At 35.5% G+C, this 19,358-nt stretch overlaps 1 protein-coding gene across 1 annotated transcript in view; it reads left to right on the top strand.

Annotated features, from left to right (window-relative positions):
* The window catches only part of LOC129789692 (connectin-like), a 112,617-nt gene that overhangs the window by 18,307 nt on the left and 74,952 nt on the right, over positions 1-19,358 (top strand). The gene's annotated exons all lie outside the window — the stretch shown is intronic.

Below are 19,358 nucleotides of genomic sequence, written 5' to 3' on the forward strand. Positions count from 1 at the left end.
TATCGAATTTGCAATTAAAACTGTTTGAATGTTAATTAGTTATTTTTGGGCCTTTTATTTTAATTAACTCCAATGGAGTTTGTTTAAAGTGGGCATAAAACTGCACGGTGAATAATTAAACTTATGTATTTAGCGAAAAGCTCATTTTTTATTGCTTTCTGCTTTTATGCAATTTTGTTTTTACATGCGGGAATTTTTGAATAACCATACCTCCATAATCCAATAAATAATTAAATTGAAATATTTCACAAATCATAGAATAAGGGAATAAAATCATCGAGCTATTTTCTGGTATAAAAAGTTTAAAAAAATGCAAATTTGCTCAAAATTTAAACTGCCCAATTTAAAGTTTTTTTTTCTAATTGCAATTTACCTCATTTTCTCTTTTCTTCTTCATCCTATATAATAATTGAAAATGTATTTTGTGGGTGAGCAGTTTTTTTTTTAACAAAGTACTTACAGAAAGTTTTTTTTTTTGGTGTGCAGTGGAGACGAACAAGAGTTTGGGTGAAAATCAGGGAAACTTTATATTGGGCAACTTTTTTTTCTACCTTGTCGGCGTGGTGAAAGGTGCGGCAATTAAGAGTGCAAAATTAATTTTATCTACCAACTTTGCACTGTATTTGACAAGGAAGACTCCAACTGAACTCATTAAGCTCCGCTTCTACATATAAAATACTTCAATAACTGAAATTGCAATTCTGAATTTTCCATTCATTTCATTTTGATGTTTTTTTTTGGAAAATAGTTTTACAGCTTTACCATCCCAAAGGGGATGTCAGCAGAAAGTTGGATAGGGGAGAGTGGGGTTGATAAAGTCAAACAAATAGTATAGGAAAAGCCTGAGAAGCTTGACAAATCATAATTTTAAACGTGATTAATCTGAAAGACATTAGAAGAAGTTAAAATACGGGGAAAAATTTAAAGGCATTAGAAATGTTAGAAAAAAAACTGTCAAACGTCAAAAAAAAAAAAACAAAACACTGTCAGGAAAAGAAAGACTTTATAAAAGAAACGTCAAATGTTAAAAAGAAAATATATTTCAACTGTTGGAAAAAAACTTAAACGTCAGAAAATAAACAAAAGACTGCCAATAAATGGGAAACTTCATAAAAGAAACGTTAAATGTTAAAATAAAAATGTCAAACGTTAGAAAAGAACTGTCAAAAGTCATAAAAGAAACAAAAGACTGTCAATAAATGAGAAACTTTATAAAAGAAACGTTAAATGTTTAAAAATATGTCAAACGTTAGAAAAGAAACATCAGACGGTAAATGTTAAACGTTAAAAAACAAGTGTCAAATACTGAAAAACTATGTCAAACGTTAGAAGAGAGACATCTTTATAAAACAAATGGAAAATATTGGACAAGAAATATTGAACGATAGAAAAAAATGTCAAAACTTAAAAAAGAAATTTAAAACGTTAGTAAACACGCAAAGTGTTTTAGAAAATAAATGGTCAAACGTTTGAAAAGCAACGCCAAACGTTTAAAAAAATAATAGACACCCTAATTGTATTCATTAGCCCCAGTCTCACCTATCTTTTTGGGTTACAGTGTAGTTATGCTTAAACTTTGTTTAAAAAAATTATTTTAATTTTCCAATCTTTTCATGCATGGTTGGTTAAAGTAAAATGTTATTTTGCAATTGCACAAAGCACCTTTCATTCGTGATTCTACCAAAAGTCTTTTATTCATTTTGAATGTGACTTTCGCCCTTCACTATATTGAATTTCGTGGCTGTTATTTTATTCATTGATCTCCCACACATTGAAAATCAATTTGATGTGCAAGGAATTGAAATGATCTCGTTGCACATTATTCTTTTTCAATTAAATTGTAAATGGACAACGGTTGTTTAGCAATTGTTCATCGATTTGCATCAATTTGCAAATTGTCCCCATATGGGTTTTGTTTTCCACTTTATATGCATGGGAGGTGAATGAAAAATTTGTCCTGTCACGTTGTGATTTTTATCAAAATGTTGGTGAATATTGAACTGAATTTTTCGGAATTTTCCAACCAAAGGGCACGCAGTGGTATATGGATTTTACAATGATCTTTTTTTTTGTACAATGAACAATTTAACAGGCTCGGCTGTGTGCCGTGGCGTGGATGAGCAATCTGTTAAATTAAAAGACACACAAATTGCTGGAAGTTGAGAATTGTTTTCAGTGTAGAGCAATAAAATGTCTTTTGGGTAAATTGAATTTCCTGCCAAGTAGGAGATAATTGTGGAATTAATGCGAGGCACTTGGGATTGTGTTGGAAGCTGCGGAAGATGTAGCACCAATTTGAGATTTACCCACTGGGAGTGACAGTACTACTTTTTGGTGACTCTCCACTGCCATAAAGGGGTTGGCTAATGCTACATACATACACATATATATGGAAATCCCACCAAACAGCAGCGTCCACATGAAGGAGCGAGGAAGTTGTAGCGAGAGAGAGAGATTTTTCGGAAGAATGGGAACTGTTGTTTTCCCTTCAATTCCATTTAAAATCTCGGTATGATTGATGAGGCAGGAGCCGGATTGCGCTGCTGGATGGTTGATGGCATGCTGTGTGTTGATGGGAAGTAAATCATATCAATTGTACTTGGCTCGTTTTGGTGGAATATTCTCAACTTTTCATCATCTGGCATCCCCATATAGCAGCTAACTTTCTTCGTACTCTCGTACATCACGTCGGGATAGGCAAGAATAAAATGCTGGTATGGACGTGATTATAAATATGATTATGTGGGTTGAGTTGCGTCGCGCGACATTTATATACAATTTTCCTTCCATTGCAATAAATAAGTCAATCATAACGCGTCCAGTTATAAGAGTTGGTGTCCCACAACGTATAGAAGTTTTTTTATGCGTTGTAATGCGATTTGTGAGTAGTATTAGTATAGGAAAAGTCGATTTTTTGTAAAATTTAGCAATTTGACAGATTAAAATGCTTATATCTTAAGTTCTATTAGACCTACAGAAATTTCTTGACTAGTTATGGAAAGGTCTTGAAATAAGCTATAATCTAACATATATTTCGATACATTTCAAGGTCACCTCCAGAATACAAAATGGCGGATTTTGGTTCTACCAAAACAGTTTTTTGCACTTTTCGTCCTCAAGGAATGGTTCTAGAAGTTTCTGATGTTCTAGAAAGTTGTAGAGTTTTGCAAAACCTTTAATTTGATACTAAGTTGAGTCAAATCGGACAAGCGGTTCAAGAGATATGGCTCTTAGAACTTTTCAAATTAAAGAATTTTTCAAATGGCTATATCTTCTAAACGGCGACATAGATTTTCTTCATTTTCGGACTGGTGAAAGATATTGAGTCAGGCTACATCATATCAAAATTTAAAGGAAATCGATAATGGGGATTCGGAGATATTACCCCTTAAAGTTAGGCAATTTTTGTTTTTGATTTTAGCGCCTCTTGCGGATATTTTTGGAACTTGGAATGTTTTAGACAGTTGTAAGGCTTATCGAAACCTTTCATTTGATACCAAGTTGGTCCAAATCGGTCAAGCCGTTCTCGAGTTATATCGAAAAAACACTTTTTTCTTTAGGCCGCCATATTTGCTAAACCGCTTGACCGATTTTCAAGTATGAATTATCGATGAAAACGTCTCACTGAGCTCTATAACATACTAAAATTTCAGACCTCTAGCTATAAGGGAAGTGGTTGATGGTATTTCAAAATGGCGGATGGCGGCCATCTTGAATTTTGAAAATGCGAAAAAATGAAATTTTACACCCACATTTCTATAGAAAACTTCAAACCCGAAGTCTCTATCTGTTACCGTTCTCGAGTTATGAAGCAAAGTTCAGCGCAGAGGCCGGCAGGCCGGCCGGCGGGCCGGCCGGCCGGATCAAAAATTTTCCACCACCATTTTCGTAATGTGGGATGTCTAAAACGTGCTCATACCAAGTTTGAGCCCGATCTGAGGTGGTCGGTTTTTCCGACGATTACAATACTTGGTGTTGGCCACGAAGTGGAACACCAACTAATAATAATGAAACACTTGAGCAAGTTTCTTCCTCATCAAACGGCTACTGAACTCGCCCATAGATTGGCTTATATTGTATGCGGAGAATATGAAGCTATACAAGAGAAAGATTTAAGTGGTTCAATCTAGGATTAATTTTTTGCATAAAGAAAGATCAAATTGCGAAATACGGAAACTAATAATGGGCGGAATTCACTACTCAGTCGGGCTTAAAATTTTAAGTCGGTTTTGAAGTCGATCTTAAGGTTTTAAGTCAGATTTTTTTAAGTCTGACTTAAAATTTTAAAGTCGGGCTTGGATTATCCTGCGTTGTCCTGGAAAATACACTCATAGAAAAAATTCCGTATTTATCACTGCAAAAGTGGTGTTTCATATAAGAGAATTCCGTATTCATCACTTTGCAGTGATAAATACGGAATTTGTTCTATGAGTGTATTGTGGAAAGGGGTTTTTTTCGCAGAGAGGAATTCCTCCGTAGAGGATGGCCACTCACGGATTTCTCTATGAGTGGGGAGCGACTTGCCACCGGAACCCTCGGGTCTCTGCTGTCCCCTCTAACACTCACTTTGAGCCACCAACCAAGACTGAATTCACTTTATCGATGATGCAGAGACCCACCGGCACAAGCTCGCCCGCAACCAGACGTGTGGAATAATTCCACGAACCCATCGGGCCCATGCCAGGACTATTTTTGGCATTCGACGAAGGGAAAGCTGACTACAGTATGTTAGATTTTCTGATTAAATAACTTGAATTTGATTAAAAATAAATCTTAAATTGCATTGAATAGAGAGCAAGAAATTTATTAAAGTTAAATCTTAGGACTTCATTATAATTTTGGTATTTTATTTTATTTATTTATTTATTTATTTTATTTATTTATTTTTAATTTTATTTGCTCTCTATTCAATGCAATTTAAGATTTATTTTTAATCAAATTGAAGTTCTTTAAACAGAAAATCTTACATAATTTCCAGGAAAACTCAAGAAAATCCAAGACGGACTTAAAAATTTTAAGTCAAACTTAAAAAATCTGACTTAAAACCTTAAGACAGACCTAAAATTGTAAGCCCGATTGATTAGTAATTCCGCCCATTCCGCCCAATATTTTTATTATGTTATTGATTTTTATGTTTTATTTTTCAATTTCATTCGAATGATCGGATTTCGGACAATTTATGCTTGAATTTTGAAATTCTAATGATTTCGTGAATCGATTTTAGTGTTTAACATTTTCTGTATATAAATTTTAATCTATAATGCTCCTAATGCTTGACACTAGAAAACTTCTAAATGAATAAATAAATTGGCAAGCTTATCTAAAATTGATTAGGGAACGTTCTTTTATTACGAAGAAAAAAATGATGGGAATTGAATGAAAATTGTCAGATTTAGGCCATTCTCCCCTACCTTAAATATTGTGGGAAAAGTGATTCATGAATTTAAGGAGAATCAATTCAATCCCCTGCAAAAACCTCCCCACAATTGCCATAAATTTACGAGACAGGCCCTCCATAAAGCAAATTTTCATTATGAAAGTTTCTCGCATGCAACTGCAGCAATGGTGGTATCTCGAGTGCTTTCCCGCTTAAGGATATAGCGATGGAGGACGTAGGGGGTGGTTGAAGGTGGTATAGGGTGGGTAAAGGCGGACGGTGGAATAACACAAGAAGGAGGGTGAAGAGATTAAGTTATTTCTCGGCCACTGTCTCAAGAGTTAACCTGGAAAATTTATTTGAGTACATTTTCAAATATCACTTAATTTCTCATCTCAATGACTTCAACAAGTCTCTCTCCGTGGCGGGAGCGACTTGGCAATTTCACGTCCATCGTCACACCACCAACACCACGCAAGTTAATCTTGAGGCAAACCCATTGAGCGCCCCATTGACTGCGGTTCTCGGGAAGGAGGCATTGTGTTAGTAAATTTGTGGAGATTCTGTGGCGACAATTGTGGCTTTATTTATTTATTCGTCAATTCACTTTTCACGCTCCGAGGAAATATATTTATAAATTCTTGAGGCAGTTGTCTGGCACTGACGGATCCCTTCTTCTCCACACCGCCATCCGGCTATATTTAATGAGTTGACTTATCAATAAAAGTCTCCGAGAGTTGTATGGCGTTTTATACTATAAATAATGGAGTGGGACGCAACATAATTAGTTGGTATACCACAATCGTGGCATACCAAGTATTGTAATCGTCGGAAAAACCGACCATCTCAGATCGGGCTCAAACTTGGTATGAGCACGTTTTAGACATCCCACATTACGAAAGTGGTGGTGGAAAAATTTTGTTCCGGCCGGCCGGCCTGCCGGCCGGCCGGCCGGCCGGCCTCTGCGCCAAACTTTACCTTATAACTCGAGAACAGTAACAGATAGAAACTTCCGGTTTGAAGTTTTCTATAGAAATGTGGGTGTAAATTTTCATTTTTTCGCATTTTCAAAATCCAAGATGGCCGCCGTCCGCCATTTTGAACTACCGTTTACCACTTCCCTTATAGCTAGAGATCTGAAATTTTAGTATGTTGTAGAGCTCAGTGAGACGTTTTCATCAATAATTCATACTTGAAAATCGGTCAAGCGGTTTAGCAAATATGGCGGCCTAATGCAAAAAGTGTTTTTTCAATATATTTCAAGAACGGCTTGACCGATTTTGACCATCTTGGTATCAAATGAAAGGTATTGAAAAGCCCTACAACTGTTTAGAACATTTCAATTTTCAAGAACATCCGCAAGAGGCGCTAAAATCAAAAACAAAAATTGCCTAACTTTAAGGGGCAATATCTCCGAACATCTGTTATAGATTTCCTTTAAATTTTGATATGTTGTAGCCTGACTCAATATCTTTCATCAGTCCGAAAATGAAGAAATTCTATGTCGCCGTTTAGAAGATATATCCATTTGAAAAATTCTTGAATTTGAAAAGTTCTAAGAGCCATATCTCTTGAACCGCTTGTCCGATTTGACTCAACTTAGTATCAAATTAAAGGTTTTGCAATTATCTACGTCTTTCTAGAACATCAGAAACCTCTAGAACCATTCCTTGAGGACAAAAAGTGCAAAAAACTGTTTTGGTAGAACATAAATCCGCCATTTTGTGTTCTGGAGGTGACCTTGAAATGTATCAAAATATATGTCAGATTATAGCTTATTTCAATACCTTTCCAGAACTAGTCAAGAAATTTCTGTAGGTCTAATAGAACTTAAGATATAAGCATTTTAATCTGTCAAATTGCTAAATTTTACAAAAAATCGACTTTGCCTACTAATATTACTCACAAATTAAATTACAACGCATAGACTGACCCATCCGCGTTGTGGTATACCAACTCTAATAACTGGACGCGTTATGATTGACTTACCCTATTGGATTTTCTTGTCATGCTTTTTTTTCATGCAGGGGGAAATCTCACAAGCAGTGAAGAGTTGGGGGTTCCGATGGATTGGGTGGAACTGTTAAAAGAAAATAAATAATCTATTTTTACTCCTTCTTTTTCCATCCGACAGCATTGCCCTTCCGACAACTCTTTAATGTTATCATTATTGCCTGGGTTATATGATGCTATTTGCTTTCTGGTTCCCTATGAGATTTGTGAACTAATTGAGTGAGATTGCTATATGAGGGGGTTAGGTGAAAAATATTGGGTTAGTCCGTAAATTCGTTTGGAAAATTTTTTCTATAAAGAAAAGCTAAGGGGTATTTCGCCTGCCGAATATTTCGATTATTTTGTCGAATCATCCGAATCTTAGCAAAGAGAAGAATCATGTAGAATTATCCGAAACTTAACGAATAATCCTAATCTTAACTAATAGTTATAATGTTGACGAACATTAATTTTTAAAAATTAATTAAACTAATTGTTAGAAACTTCTTGACGAATAGTTTCCAATCTGCTTAACCAATAATCTTAATCTTGACGAATAATCTGAATCTTGGCAGAGTTCTAATCATGACAAATAATTCGAATCCTAATGAATAGTCAGAAACTTGACGAATAATCCAAATTTTGACAAATAATCTAAATTTTAGGGAACAGTAGGAATTTTCTTGACGAATAATCCGAAACTTGACGAATAGTCTAAGTTTTGGAAAACAGTCCGAATCTTCTAGACGCATAATCCGAAACTTAACGAATAATCAGAATATTTACGAATAGTTTGAATCTTCTTAACAATTAATCCAAATCTTGGTGAATAGTCCTACTTTTCTGTGTGAATTATCCGATTCTTGACGAATAATCCGAAAGTTTTCATTCAGATAAACATCCCTTGAGAAAAATTTTGAAAATTCACAAAAGAAAACCTTAAAATTTAATTCATTAAAAATCCAAAATTATGTAAAAACTTTGAATATGAACTTTTTAGCCTGTTTTCTCAATCATTCTTTTTCGCATAACGAACTTAAGAGCTAACCAAATATTATAATTTATACCACATTGAGATGCTGCACATTTAGCATCATTTCCTCGGTCTCAGATGCAATCATCTTTCCCCCTTGATCCCGGTAAGCTATATACCTTGGCTCATTGATTTTTTTTCGTCATTCTCTGAGATTCTCTCACTATATAAATTCAGACCAAGTAAGGGGACCATAATTTTTTGGAGAAAAACCTCGAGTGTGCTGTAGAATTGAGATAAAACATTCTTTTTTCTTCGGTAGGTATTTTCTTCGTGGTTTATAGATTCGTTTTATTTCAATTTTTACCATCTCCCCATATATGTATGTACATTTTCCATGTAATCTGTCTGACTTTCCCTTATGCTGTCGGATCTTTTTTTATACCATCCATGCGGTGGAGGTTGTGCGTGCCACAAACAAAATACACCATTTTCCAATTGATTTGCTGTGTTAACATATGTAGAGGTTATCGAAGTTTATATTGTGTCTTTTTTCGCCTCACCACCATTTTTACTTTTTTTTGGGTTTTATCCGCTATTTTTCATCGTACCACCAACGATTTTTTTACCATAGCGTCGTGTACAATGGCATTGCCTTTCGGTCCCAGGAGTCATAAAGACCATATCATGGATGATGGTTGTAGAGACAGAAACGAGCGGGAGGATGGCAAAGGAGTGCATTTTATTGTTTTGTGTATTTTCCGCCATATTACGAGGGTTTCGGGTAAAAGACAAATTTCCAAGGTACACCAACCATTGAAGGTCTCTCTTTCCGTGCATCCCCTCATACCGCCAAGGATTTCCTTGGAATAATAAAGGGAATAATGTGGATGTTTAAAGCTCATCGTTTGCCATAAAGTTCATACAAATACTGCTGTTGTATTTAGGAATTTTATTTGAGTTCTTTTTTTCTACATTCATTACTCACTAATAAAAACGACTGGATAAATTAAGAGAAAGGTAGATAATGTTTAAAAATTATTAATGTTAGAATAATAAAAAATTTAACATTAATGCAAATAAATGTAGGGGAACGTGGCCCAATTCGGAACTCTTAAGGCCTGGCCATACGACAGCGTCAAAAGACGTTGTTCGTTGTTTTTTCTCACTTGCTCCTTGTCAAATTGTATTGCGCTGTCACTGTGAAACAAGAAACGCGGTTTCCTTGTTTTATAACCGCCTTTCTTGTTTGACAGTGACAGCGCGATACATTTTGACAAAGAGCAAGTGAGAAAAAACAACGAACAACGTCTTTTGACGCTGTCGTATGGGTACAGCTTTACGGTCTTTTTCAATCCTCTATTACTTAAAACTGATAAAACATTAAATGTAGTAAGTTATGTGACTTAAAAGAACATTAAATGGGCTTGCAAATGGTACCAAGCTTAAGAATAAATTGCTTTTTATTTTATAACATTTTTTTTCTTATTCTGCGTGGACCTTTGGAGGTACGAATTCCCCCATTCCCCTAAATTCAAAATACTATTCAAATTATTATTTTTTTTTTTCATATTTTGATTAGTGTTTTCTTGTCCATAATAATAATCATAAAAAAATAGTAGAATAAACAATTGCAGACGTGTTGGTCAATATATTTGCTATTCTTATTGCATAAAGTTGAATTCTATTTTGGCAAAAATTATCCAACTCAGGGAAATTCGTATGGTAGTGCAAAAATATTCTTTTCTGCCCTCCCCGTCCCTCTTCCTTCCTCGGAGAAAATTTCATAAATTCCACGTTATATTTTCCACCTCTATGGTACAAAGTCCTCCCCTATTGTTCTTCCAGATGATGCTACCGGGAGAATTCCCGGAGTGCACTCCACATTTTCATTTACCTCCCTTGCCCCGTTTCTACCTCCAAACACTCTCCACCCCACACCTTAGGTACAGAGAGCAATCGAAATAATAAAGGGAATGGAAAATATTTAATATTTATAGAGAGTAAAGGTGCTCAAGTGCCGGAGGAATTGGTCGGGTGAACCTGGGTAAGATGACAAAGGAATGAGCATTCACATAAGAATTTTCGTAGGTAAACTTATTGGAATTATTCAGGGGGAGAAGCGTCAGTGTCTCTACCCCATTCTGGGTGAGTTCCAGAATTCTTCGCCGGTTCTATCTTCATTCCGTATAATCTTAATTTTTTCTCACCAGCCCCTCATCAATATTTGATAGGGAATCGGCCAACCATTCGCTCAATACAGCCACCACCCCCCTAAAAAGGAAATCTTCCTCTCACTTTGCCTATCTCTCGACTCACCCCATTAACTTTTCCTGTGGACATGCGATGGGGGGGTTGTGGTTGGTTTCAAGCTGTACCAGAGATCTGGTTGAAGGCGACCATAGCCCTCGCAATTTCTCACAGGCAACACACCCACCCACATTGAATGAATTTGGTTTGGCTCCTTGGAGGATAGCAGGTTCAATTTTCATTTGCACTTCATTTCAAATATTTCGTCAGTGCTCATCACATTTTAATGTTTGATTCACACCCAAGAGGGGACTTCACCATTTGCCAGCACCCAATGGCTTTTGGTGCGCTCTACGGGTTGGTCTCTTGGTGAAGCTTTTCGCATTGACTGCGACGTGCAAACCCCCATGGGATGTTGGGTATAAATGCGTGTGGTTTGGGGGTGCCCGCTCAAAGATCAGGAACACTCTGTTGGAAAAGTTTTGAGGCATTTTACTTTACATTTAATTGAGAAATTAAAAATTAAAAAAAAAATAGTATTAGGGGAACATGGCCCAATTCCGACCTCCAAAGGTCTGTGTAGAATGAGAAAAAAGGTATAAAATAAAAAGAAATATTCTTAATTTTGGTACCATTTTAAAGCCCTTTTAATACTCTTTTAACTCCTATAACTTTCAACATTTAAAGTTTTTTCAGTTTTAAGTAATAGCGAAATGAAAAGAGCCTTAAGAGGTCCGAATTGGGCTACGTTCCCCTACTATGTTTATTGAGATAGATTTTGTAATAAAAAAATCTAGCAAATTCTTTATAAAATAATTTTAGAATTAAAACATGTTTAGAAAAGCTCAAAAAGCAATTTTTAAAATCATAAAAATAACATTAAATGCCTAGATTTCGGTTGAGTAATTCTATAGTAGTGTAGGAAAGCACGGTTATGACGTTTAGCTGTTTCTTAAAGAAACTTACGTATGACGTTTCGAAGGTTTAATATTTTTTTCATCAGGCCTATAAGGTACCTATGTTTAATTTTTTCTACATTGAAAAAAAAAATATAAAAATTTAAAAATGAAATGAATCTGAAAAATCAATTAATTAAGCAGGATTGTAAGAATTATTTTAAGCCTGATGAAGAAGGAACAAAACCTTCGAAACGTCGTATGTAAGATTGTTGAAACTGCTAGAGGCCGTGAAACGTGCCCTTTCAAACTACTATGAAAAATTATCATTAAACTAGGAAATAAAAAAACATTATTGATCAAAAAAACTTTTTAAATTTTAATGATTTATTTCATTATAAATGGTGTAAAATTTTAATGGGATAAATTTAATGGAAAATGCGGTAAATGCCGTAAAATTTTTTTTTTTTTTTTTTTTTTTTTACACTGCCAAATGGGCTTATATTTGCACTATCTGTCTAATACATAAGTAAAGACAATAAATACAGTCAACAATAATTTCGAAACAACACTATTACACTGGTAAGAACTGCCACTGCGTCCTAACCCCAATCAACATGACTCCTGTGGGCAACACTCAGGGAACGGGCTCCCATCGAGACGGGAGATCAAGAGGGTCAAATCTTTTAAGCCTTTTGTACCTAGGCCCAGTAAGCAGCCGAGTGGCCAGATTGTTTGGATGAGTCAGGATTCTTGATTTGTAACGAACACTAGCATTTGTGATTTCCTCGTACACTGAAGGGACTTCTAGATCCCTCTCAATAGCTTCATTTCTGATGTACCAGGGAGCACCAGAAATTCTTCTAAGGAGTTTACTTTGAAAACGCTGCAAGATGCTGAGGTTGGACTTACTGCATGAGCCCCAAATTTGTACGCCGTACGTCCATATTGGTTTAATAACCGCCTTGTAGATCAGAGTTTTAGAGTAGAGAGACAATTTGGCATGCCTACCAAGGAGCCAATTTAGCTTTGAAAGGCGTAGCTTCAACTGAGAGGCCTTGGCTTCAATGTGCTGCTTCCAGGACAACTTTTTATCGATGTGAATTCCCAGGTATTTCACATGATCGTGCTGAGGAATTTTTGTGCCATTGAGGAAGACTGGTGGGCATCTTCTCCTCTTCAGCGTGAAGGAGACATGCGAGGATTTCGTCTCGTTGACCCTTATTCTCCAAGTGTGAAGCCACTCCTGGATGGCAGAGATGTTCTCCTGGAGCTCCCTGGACGCAGTATTAGGGTTGACGTGTGAGCATAACACCGCAGTATCATCTACAAAGGTGGCCGTCATAACATATGGGGACGTGGGTAAGTCTGCAGTGAAGATTTGGTATAGCACGGGGCCAAGCACACTCCCCTGAGGGACTCCTGATTCAATATTCCTCTGATCCGACAAAGATGATTCGTACCTGACTTTGAATTTTCTGCCGAATGCCGTAAAATGAAATTCAGTTTTCTTAAAAGACGGATTTTCTGTCTCAAGCTCGGCTAATTAGATTTTATTCAAGGTCAACGTTTCGGAATATTAAAGTCTTTCCTCAGGGCATTCATCGCGTACGGTCGTCCCTTTACTAGTTGAAATTCAGTTGACCTGAATAAGAATAAAATCATGAAGAACTTACAGTGTTGAGGTTAATAAATTTTTAAACAATCCTTTGTAGTTTTTCCTTATTTTCCTTGATATATTATCTAATACAATCAATTTGTTTTTTTAAATTTCCAATTTTAATATTAAATTCAGCAACAATGGAAAATCTGAATCTCTTGTGCATACTAACAGAGCTAACACAGGGTGATTATCCTGAAATATAACACTAACTCTCTATATAGCCTTGTTAGCGTTAATTAATTGACCAAAGCAGTGCAATGTTTGAAGATTTTTTTCACAGAGTGTAAAGTAGATGGAATATGCCAAAAGGGTTACTCATCTATACGATGTTGCGAGTTTATGTTAATGAGATCATCTGTGTTGTACCATGTATTCCACTCACACCCTCTGTGTGATATGTTCCCGCAAGCAGTGTGTGTGTTTGTGTGAAAAAAAATGTGAGAGTAAAGTGCTCCGTAATGCGGAAATCTTTGATGATGATGATGGTCGATGAATTTCCCAAATGAGGTGCAAAACCCCCATGCGGAAGGCTTCGGTTCCATGAGATGGAACATCCTCATGCTTGATGGGGTGTAATTTATTAATTTTTCAAGCTTACACACTCACGTGATTCGTTCCTCATGTCCCCATTGGGACCCAAATGGTAAGAGTCGCAATATGTATGGGGAAATTCTTGGCGTGGGAAAATGTATAAGAAGAAAATTGTATGGGATTGGTATAAAAGTTCCAAGAGGATGTAGCAGTTCTATTCAAAATTAACCTCTAGGCCGCCAAGCGGGGTCGTTGAACGACCCCAGCCCTATATTTCGTGCTATAACTTAATAAATATAAAAGATACCATTCCCATCTTTTGGAAATAAGTTCTTTGGTTATCTGAGGAGGTTGTGTAAAAATTTCAGCTCAATCCGTCCACCACAAGAAAAGTTATTAAGGAAAATGTAGAAGAAGGGAATTCAAAAATTGGTGTAACGGCCATGCTGCGGAAAATTTCTCAGAATGAAGTTAGTCACATCATGAATCATATGGTTGAAGGGGGTTGAAGGGTTGTGTTTACTTTCTCACTTTACCATCTCAGTGTCAGAATTATCGCGAATAAGTAACATAAACAACATAAAACATAATTAGAAGCATATAAATGTGCAAAACAATAAAGAATATTCGAGAAATATTGCCATTTATCACGGTGCGGGAAGTGAGGGGAATGTGGGGAAGTAGTGAAAAAAAATAGCAGTTGCGGTCAACTTCGTGGCAAATTTCTCACGAAGAAAGTGTGAAAAATGAGTGAAAAATGTTTTTCCCTAATATCTTCTTCTGCGTGTTTCCGGGTGGAGAATTTGTGATGCAAGGGGCAAGAGGACTATATAAGGAGTCTAAAGGTAGTGACCCGACAGTTCCCGGTTTTATAGTTTATGAGAAAATCGACTTCCTTCTTGGGGTCGTTCAACGACCCCACCTTGGCGCTCTAAGGAAGCTCCAAGGTCTTGGCGGCCAGCAGGTTAAAGCAATTGGCACGAGCATTTTGCTAAGTCGGGGATGAGGTGGGGTGTGGAGGGAAACTCGTCGCGGCGAATGGTGTATTGAATGGCGCAGTGTAGCTATTCCTTATTGATTCTATTAAGTGTCTTTGCGAGTATCAAGTGAATTTGAAGGGAAAGTTTATAAAATTAATAATGAAGAGATCGATCCATTTCATTTAAACTAAAAGTTCAAACTTTTATGTACACTCTGTCGGTCTTTCTGTCTCCGACATTCTTTTTTTTTCCTACCACCTCACTCTATGTATAGGCCAGGAAGAAAACCCCTTCCGTGTGTCCCCGAAGAAGTCACCTCGATAGAGTGAGAGAAAGTGGAGCTTTCTGGCCCATTCGGTATCCTTGGTGTGTGGAAGTATACATCGGAGTGGCAAAGAATATAGTTAAGTAAGTCAGCAAAGTTGTGAAACTTTTATTTCATTCTGTTTCTTTATTTTATCTTCGACCTCACAGATATATATTTTCTCCATGGAATTCTCTTTGTTCTCTCCCCGGCAGTTTTGTCCCTCACATACACAAAAAAAATCCATTAATATACATAGTCTGTTAATATATAGGTTTGAAGACAATTCTGGAAAGCATTTTAAGAAATGATAAAACTTTTATCGTTGATTTACTCAGCTCTATTTGTAATTCCTCCGAATTGTCATCAATTGAGGCAATCAAATTCCCTCTCTTGCCCATTCTCTGTTTCTGTTTTTTTTTTTATTAAATGAAAAGTTATATGGAAATGTTTTCTGTCCTTCTTGTTGTCATTTGGCGTGTTTATGAATTTCTTTCTGGCTGCGCCATCCAATTGGGAGGCCAAAGTCAAACATTTACCCGCAAAAGCAAAAAGACAAACATAGCCGCACATAAATGAAAATATACGCAGAAGGAGTCAATTAATCACGATTAATACAATCATGAAATTTTACTTCTTATGCCCTTGATGATGTAAATGACTCCGTACGCGTGTTTTGCTGAATATTTCATTCTTTCAAAAGCCAGAGGATCTTTTATCCAAACAGACCGTCCTCATGACAAAACGACTCTATTTTCCTCTGACTTTTCCAGCTTTTCCTTTTTTTGTCCTTCCCACCTCCCTCCCTCCCGCCATCACTTGTGAAAACAATTTATTTACCTACCTTAGTTGTTTATCTGAAAATGAGTTGGATTTTGAGACTGTGTGCGGTGGTTGTCAGTGAAAAGTTTATTTTAATGAGCTTTCCATTCCAATTTATTACCATTGAAAAGTTTCTCTTTAATTCACCACGATGCACTTTCTGATACAATTCCACTATGTATTTGCAATTTGCACCAGATTTTTCATTTTCCCTCCGCTTCAGGGACTTTTACGGAATGCACTGATGAATTTTTATCCACAAATTAAATGTTGGAAGTTTAATAAAAGGGGTTTTTAACTACACTCTAAATTATATTTTGTAAGTATAGTAAAGTTTTTTTTTCAGAAAAAAGGAGAAATTCATGCTTTAATTAAATATTGTGGGGGAAAATTAAAACTGAATGAGAGACATTGTATATCAAATATTCAGTTGATTCAGTTCGTAGATGGTCATTGTTGTTTCTTTATGCAGGTGATGGTGGTAAAACATGTATTTACTTATTTGCAAACTCATGTTTGTGAACATCAAGGAATGTAAATAATTTATTTGTCACACCTTGCACCCTGCCTTGCACGTTGAATTACTTTGCAAAAGGGTCTAACGTGAAATTACTGCACTCATAAATAACTTACAGGACCTACGTAGGCGTCAACATCAGGAAAGAATGAGTGAAAAAAGTTGAATTTTTTGAAATCTTTAAAAAAAGGAAAATTATTCAATCTGTACTAAAATTTTCCTTTAATCTTATGAATAAAAATACAGGAAAATAACCCTTTAATGTCCCAATCACTTAAGTCTTACGCCTACAGAAAATTGAAGATTATACCCCTAAAAGATTGCTCTACATAATGTCTACATAGGTATGTATCAATCATCTGAGCCATTATGGGGGTGATTATTATGTATGTACAATACATATACAATAGTTTCTAATCCAAAAAGGAGTATACATTTGCTTATTGAAACAGACAACTGATTTGTCAATAAATTATAAATGAACCCCCACCTATATTAGTCTCACCAAGCCTGATTACTGTTGATATTGTGCTGTGTGACGTCAGAATGATCACTCACATTCCTTAATTTAATATTTAGCCAGTTGGTGGTAATTAGTAAAAGTTTAACAAACACTTCTGTGTGTGCTTCAAACTGTCAGCACTATTTACCTGCACATCGCTCATTCATGATTACTTCGTTAGAGGTAATTTGAATATTTAAATTAATCTTGGATCATGGGGAGACTGGAGGCTACTATTTGGGTCAAAGTTAGTTATTAATTTTAGTAATCATTTCTTTTTAAATTTTTTGTACAAATTTATCAGTTTAAGAATTTGAAAGAAAAGAAGGAAAGATTCACTGAACGTCAAAGAAAATCACTTTAGCGATGAAAAACTGAGTTTTCCTCCAGGGGCTCTTCGAGTCGAAGCTTTCAAAAGATTTTAAAAATAGCTTCTGACACAATTTTTTATCTTAAAGATTTAAAGAGAAAAAAAGTAAAAAATGAATAAAGAAAAGTTTTATACTATTTTGATATTTTATTTATTTTTTTAACACTTGGAGGATCGAGGTTTTAACCTCAAAAGTTTGACCTTAATTCTCTTTCAAAAGAAAATATTTTTCCAAGTTTTCATTAGACGGTATTGAAATAATGAAACTTCCTTATACACAGAGGTAAAGAATTTATCACGAAATGTTAAATAGATTTTAATTCTGGGGCGATTGAAAAAAATCGAATTGACCAAAGGGCCAGCAAAATCCTCTAAGGATTAATTGTGTTTTTAAAGAAAAAAATCTTTTCCAGAGTTTTTTTTTAATTTTAAAGATTTTTCTGATTCGACAGAAGCACGGTTTAAAAGCACGGTCCAAATCTTATAACAACTTTTGAGTTGTTGAAAAAGAAAAGATTTTAGGCATAAAAAGCATAAAGTCCATTTTATTTTCATTAAAAAAAAAACACAATTTCCTGCATTTGGCAGTTTCATTATTATCTCGTTTCATTTTATGATTTATTTTTTATTTATTTAATAATTCTTTAATATTTTTCTTAAAAAGAACTTAATGTAATAGTATTTTCTTAATGGATACATAATTTATCACATTACCTAAAGTGATTTTATTTTTCGACTATTTTAAAAATCATTTGACCAGAATGATCATCAAAATCCTCCAAGAATTAAGCAAATTATTGCGAAATATGTAAAATTATTTAATGCAAAATTTCCTAATTAGCTCCCGGTTTCACACAAAACATTAAATTTCATATTGAAGAGCACGCGATAGCGCATAATGACTGTCAATGATGGAACTAAGAGTTGTACTATTAAACTGTTATGATTTGAAAATTCAATTGTGGATATGGATGAAATCTAATCTGGATCCATTTGATTGCTACACTGGCATTTGACAGATATTCTAATTACTCGTATTTATACCACATTGCGAGCTTTGGATTACATTGGCAATTTGTGTGTGCTTTCTAATTTGTGTGATTTACTATATTTGGGTTTTGTGTGTTATATGTAGGTAGGGTTTCAATTAATGAGATGACATCACTTTGATATTAAATCCCTACCGCTAATCTCAATTTAGTGCCAATCCCCTAGTATGGTTTTTCATTAAATTCCTAGATTAAAACATAAAATTCATTTCTCCACTAAACATAAGTCAATGCTGCGGGGTGGGGTACTTTTGGAATATTTGCGCGTTTTTCATTTCAACTGTGTACATAATTTTCCATATAATAACGTTTTCATGTGAATTTATTGCATAGAGGATGTTTACACTCTGACCATTAATGTTGTGAATGTGACTGGGTTTCATACTCTCTCTCGGTAGACTTTGTTTATTTGGAATCACAAAACGTGGTGGGTGGGGTGACAAAAGTGAGGGTGGAGGCGTACACACGATTACATGAGGCTTAACTTTTCATCCGTCTCTCACATTCGCTTTCACTGCTAATGGACTATAATGCATATAGGATGTGTTTTGAGTTTTGTGTGTGAGTGGCTAAAACCTTAAATTGGAGTCTGGAGTGCTACTGGAGTCGGCAAAATGTTTTGCATCAGTTGGCAATTTTTTTTCTTTTACACAACTCACCCCAACTTGCCCCATCCTGCATCCACAACTTGAGATTTTTATATACACAATTTTCCCGACTCTATTTTCACAAAAATGTAAATATCCAGTGTGTCGGTTTGGTTACACTTTTAACGGCTCTCGGGGAGTTTATTCATAGCAAATGTGTGGTTTATGAATATTTTTTCCCCTCTCTAACCTTTTTTTTTCTCTCTCTTGTTTCTTCTCCCAACAAAACACCCACACATTTATCCCTGTGTGATGGATAAAACTCCCTTTTTTTGTACCTTATACCCATGAAAGCCGACTTAGTCGTTTGTGTATATTTTTTTTCATCTCAGTGTTTACGGAAAAAGAGTATGATATATACTTTTATATTTAATCCTTGCAAACAAGGACAGAGAATGAGTTTCATTCTGAATGTTTAGGGGGATACACAATCGAGAAAAATATTACATCCTCATCTCGGATTAGTAGCTGGTGAGCCCAATCGT

This window comes from Lutzomyia longipalpis, chromosome 1 (genome assembly GCF_024334085.1).
Source record: "Lutzomyia longipalpis isolate SR_M1_2022 chromosome 1, ASM2433408v1".
Lineage (NCBI taxonomy): Eukaryota > Metazoa > Arthropoda > Insecta > Diptera > Psychodidae > Lutzomyia > Lutzomyia longipalpis.